Source organism: Panulirus ornatus, chromosome 3 (genome assembly GCF_036320965.1).
Source record: "Panulirus ornatus isolate Po-2019 chromosome 3, ASM3632096v1, whole genome shotgun sequence".
Taxonomy (NCBI): domain Eukaryota; kingdom Metazoa; phylum Arthropoda; class Malacostraca; order Decapoda; family Palinuridae; genus Panulirus; species Panulirus ornatus.
Genome location: NC_092226.1, coordinates 31,239,198 through 31,245,040, shown reverse-complemented (window position 1 = coordinate 31,245,040; position 5,843 = coordinate 31,239,198).

Below are 5,843 nucleotides of genomic sequence, written 5' to 3'. Positions count from 1 at the left end.
TCACCTCCAATTACTTACACAATCTCACCTCGAATAGATTCACCTGACTACACTCCTAAATGTCTCCTAACCACTCCTACTTTGGCTGCCTCTTCTAAACATCTATATTGGTAGATCACCTAGACTGGCTCAGGAGAATCTATTTTTATTTTCCATTGGAAGATTTACAATCTTTTCCCAGGTGATGCTTCTAATTCTGCTGAGCATATCATTGAAGTTGATGTGGGAATGGAGGCATAAATCTGTCTCTTCTCCCAGTTCATGGTTCAACCATTCCTATTGTGTGACATGGTTCAACCATTCCTATTGTGTGACATGGTTCAACTATTCATGCTGTGTGACCATCAGAACAAGGGACAGAAAAACTCCTAATTACCTTCTGCTTCCATCTTACAAAGTCATGGATATGTTATCTGAGGCAAAGCATTCATTCATTCAGAAGTGTGTCAGATTTTTCTACATGGGTCTTATTACTGGTCTTAAGTATTTACACTAATGTTGTACTATCTTTTGCTTTACTGTTTTGACATCATGGTTTTCTCATATTGACAGGGCAACTCCTTTTGATCTTTTCTCCCTTAAATTGACTGAGGATGACTCCTAATACTGTCACCTTCATTGTTACACCTCTATACTACTGTTATACCCATTCCTACAATCTCTTTATTTTCCAAAAAACATTTCTCTATCTGGTCACAAGAAAGGCATAAGGATCTGATACATCACTCGTGTTTAAGGAATATACTATTACCTAAGGGTGTGATCAGTTTTAAACTGAACATTACGTTTCTTGTCTTCTTGATAGGGTTGATAAGTGTGATTACAACACTGTTATATCAAGGCAAGTTACTAGAATATTGGCACTGGTTGCTCCACATTTTCCCATATAAGAAAAGTAGGGTTACCAATGTGAAACCAAATACAACAGCTTAGTTTGAAATTTTTTGCCATTTTGTCATATTATTCAACATGAATGAGTAAAGATAGTTAATGGTCTGACTGTCTTACTGACTGTATGCTTGTACTTGCTCATTTTTCTGCTTATGCTTAGAAACCAGAACTTTCATTATCCGAGCATACATTAGCACAACCTCTCCCAGAGAAGGGTAACTATTCCAACTCTTCAAACTATTGCCAGGTTGCTATGACTTCAGTTTTCAGTCTTTGAATATGTTCAACTCCCATTTTCTTAAAATCCATTACTCGTAGTCTACTCTGATCATCACTAAGAGATCTACTTCAATGTAATTAATATTTGGTCATCTGCTCTTAGAGACTTCAGGGAATCTGCTGTACCATTTGATACATTAGAAATTTTTGATTTAGTGTGGCACAGATATGATCTTCAAGCTCCCCTCTTATTTCTCCCTTACTACTATTTCCTTCATTTTTGGATCCCTTTTCTGGCTTTTATATCACAGGAATTATTGTCAGATAAATCTCTCCCTTTCCCTATTGATAGTGATGACCCTTAAGGTTCTGTCATCCTTGCTATGGCTTGCCCTTATTTTCATCAACTATTTTCTTTTAATAAACAATCAAGTACACTCATTTTTTTTTTTTCGCTGTCTCCTGCGTTTGCGAGGTAGTGCAAGGGAACAGACGAAAGAAATGGCCCAACCCACATCCATACACATGTATAAACATACACGTCCACACACGCAAATATACATACACATACATCTCAATGTACACATATATATATATACACACACAGACACCTACATATATATACATGCACACAATTCACACTGTCTGCCTTTATTCATTCCCATCGCCACCTCGCCACACATGGAATAACATCCCCCTCCCCCCTCATGTGTGCGAGGTAGCGCTAGGAAAAGACAACAAAGGCCACATTCGTTCACACTCAGTCTCTAGCTGTCAGGCAATAATGCCCGAAACCACAGCTCCCTTTCCACATCCAGGCAGGCCCCACAGAACTTTCCATGGTTTACCCCAGACGCTTCACATGCCCTGATTCAATCCATTGACAGCACGTCGACCCCGGTATACCACATCGATCCAATTCATTCTATTCCTTGCCTGCCTTTCACCCTCCTGCATGTTCAGGCCCCAATCACTCAAAATCTTTTTCACTCCATCTTTCCATCTCCAATTTGGTCTCCCACTTCTCCTCGTTCCCTCCACCTCCGACACATATATCCTCTTGGTCAATCTTTCCTCACTCATTCTCTCCATTTGCCCAAACCATTTCAAAACACCCTCTTCTGCTCTCTCAACCATGCTCTTTTTATTTCCACACATCTCTCTTACCCTTACATTACTTACTTGATCAAACCACCTCACACCACATATTGTCCTCAAATATCTCATTTCCAGCACATCCACCCTCCTGCGCACAACTCTATCCATAGCCCACGCCTCGCAACCATACAACATTGCTGGAACCATTATTCCTTCAAACATAGCCATTTTTGCTTTTGGAGATAATGTTCTTGACTTCCACACATTCTTCAAGGCTCCCAGGCTGTTCGCCCCTCCCCCACCCTATGATTCACCTCCGCTTCCATGGTTCCATCCGCTGACAGATCCACTCCCAGATATCTAAAACACTTTACTTCCTCCGGTTTTTCTCCATTCAAACTTACCTCCCAATTAACCCTCAACCCTACTGTACCTAATAATCTTGCTCTTATTCACATTTACTCTTTAACTTTCTTCTTTCGCACACTTTACCAAACTCAGTCACCAGCTTCTGCAGTTTCTCACATGAATCAGCCACCAGCGCTGTATCATCAGCGAACAACAACTGACTCGCTTCCCAAGCTCTCTCATCCCCAACAGACTGCATACTTGCCCCTCTTTCCAAAACTCTTTCATTCACCTCCTTAACCCCATCCATAAACAAATTAAACAACCATGGAGACATCACACACCCCTGCCGCAAACCTACATTCACTGAGAACTAATCACTTTCCTCTCTTCCTACACGTACACATGCCTTACGTCCTCAATAAAAACTTTTCATATTTATATTCAATGATATATTCCTCCACTTCAAAATCCACCACTTGATCTTCTGTTGCATAAATTACATATTATTACAACTTCCTCTGTAAGGTATGGGAAAAATTTTCATGTGGGGGAGATGAAGTCAATGGTTAATGCCTTTAAACCCAACTTCCTATTTGCATTTTTAAAACCAATCAAATTTTGTCTCCTTTGATGGCCTTGCAATCCACCATTTGGGACAATAAACAAGAGTATCACTGTGACACCTTATCCACTTTGAAATCTTGCATTACACATAAAAATGAGTCTTCCTAAAAGACTGGAGGGCCTGCTTAGATGCTGAAAAAGAATTTTCTCATGAAACAGTTGTCCTGATCATACAAGGGATTGTTTTGCCTTTTCATAGGGTCCTGATATGTGGGGAGATTAATAATCGTGATGCAGCAGCTTACTGAGTATTGCGTGGTCTAGCTAGTGGTTTGGGTGCACAAGTAGCAAAAACCAAAGTTATACCTATAGAAGAGGAGAGTGAACCAACATTGTGGCATAAGGCAAGGGGGTCAAGTTTTGAAGATAACCTGGGACAGTTTAAAAGTCGAACCGCTTTTGAATCAACTCTGTCAAGTAGGGATGCAAAGCTAGAACCCCCATCCCCAAAAGCAAAGGAAAAAAATTGAGAGCAGTACTACAAGAGCAAGTACTACAACAGAGCAACTGTTCTGAAGAGAAGTTTTGACATCTAAATAGGACACCCAGTTTCTTAGAGGCAGACTTAGCTATTCCTGTAATGTGGGATTTCCAAGAAAGTTGACTATACAGTAATACCAAATATGTTTAGTCAGGAGGTGGGATTACAAAACCGTCAAAGGAGAGACAGGAGTCGTGAAGAGTTTTCGAAAGAAAGATGGGTAGAAATTGATCTTGGAGGCATTAAACTTCAGATTTTGTGTACCCCACTCGAGATATTCTGTCCAATTCTGAGTTTATTGAGGAAGCTTATCATGATGAGATGGAGATGAATAAGAGAAGAGGGAGCAGAATTAAAGGATGTGGATGAATGCAGTGTAGAGTCATCAGCATATAAGTGCACTGGATTATTTTTGGAGGAGGGGAAATCATTTAAAAAAATGAGAAAAAGTACAGGGGACTGAAAAGAACCTTGAGAGGCATTGCTGTTGTTGAAGAAATGGGGGGAGGCTGTTCCATCAACAACCATAGAGGTAGATTATCAGGGAGAAAGCTAGATACAGATAGATTATCAGAGAGAAAGCTAGAGATTGAAGAAGCAAAGTGAGGGAGGGAAGCCATAAAATGGGAGCTTAGAGATGAGACTCCCGATGCCACACCCTATCAAAAGCCTGAGATATGTCAAGGGCAACTACATATTACCCCAAAATCTTTCAGGGATGGTGACCAAACTTTAGTAAGAAAGGAAAGAATATCACCAATGGATCTCTCCTTACGGAAGCCATACAGGTGATCAGAGAGAGACTATTTTTCAAGATGATTATGAATATGGGAGCTGAGGAGGGATTCAAAAACTTTGGAAATGGTAGATTGGTAGATGTCAAAGCAAGAGGATGATAGAGGGGTCAGAACAGTCACCCTTCTTAGGGATGGAATGCAGCAAAGCATGTTTCCAAGATGGAAAGTTTTGATTTTTAAACAAACAAAACATACAAGTAAGCACAGGTGCAAGTTCAGAGGTGCACACTTTCAGTACACAGGGATGGATGCCATTAGGGCCTTGCCTTGCTTGTGTCCAGAAAAAGAAGCGCTATTTGGACAGTCCTAAAAGATTATGGGAAGAGGCATAGGATCAGTATTAGGAGCATCAAGGGATGAAGGAATGTTATAGTCATCCAAGGTAGTGTTGGAGGAGAAACATGAACTGAAGAGAGTGCTTTGTCAATGGGAGAGACAGCTATAGTACCGTCAGAACAGAAAAGTGAGGGAAAGGTAGAGCGACATGTTGTTAGAGATGCCCTTAGCTAAATCAGTGGATGATGAAGAGAGATTATCGCACTTCCTTTGAATAAAGGAACTCTTTGCCTCTTGGATAATGTGCTTACATTGATTACGAGCAGTGATAAATGCTGAAGGGGAGCCAGAGGAAGGAGAGTTTTTCCAAGCCTGATATGCCTGATCCCTTATCTGAATGGCCACAGAGCAGGAATAGTTGCACCATGGATTGCATGACAAAATAGTCTTGGAGAAAGATGGGATAAATGCTTACATTCCTGGCCCCATAATTCCTGATGAGAATATGGTATCAGAGGTTTGTATATGTGTTGTGAGGGGGGTGGTGCAGATTGGTTGGAGTTGTCAGATGCATAATGTAAAGTTTGTATAATGGTTCCATGATGATGGATGAATGTTCTAAAGGGTGAATGGTAAGGGGGGCTAAACATAAAGTATAGGGATGTGATGGGTGTTGTTAAGGTGCAGCTATAAACTAGATACCTGTAATTGTACGTGGTTTTGCAATGGGAGATTTTGTTTTTACAGTGTATGTGGTTGATGTTAGTGAATGGTAAGGGGGGCTAAACATAAAGTATAGGGATGTGATGGGTGTTGTTAAGGTGCAGCTATAAACTAGATACCTGTAATTGTACGTGGTTTTGCAATGGGAGATTTTGTTTTTACAGTGTATGTGGTTGATGTTAGTGGTTTTGGTCAAGCCTGTTGATGTGTAGAATTCTTTGGGTTTGATAATATTTATGGGGGCTCAGCTAGGGCTGACACTTTTTCATGAGTGAATTGTATGCATATTGTGTTTAGAGGCTCTTTTCTCAACTATAAACAGAGCTGTGTGAGCATCTGAGGAAGCACGTGTTCAGTGGGGTTTAACATTTAATCATCCTGAA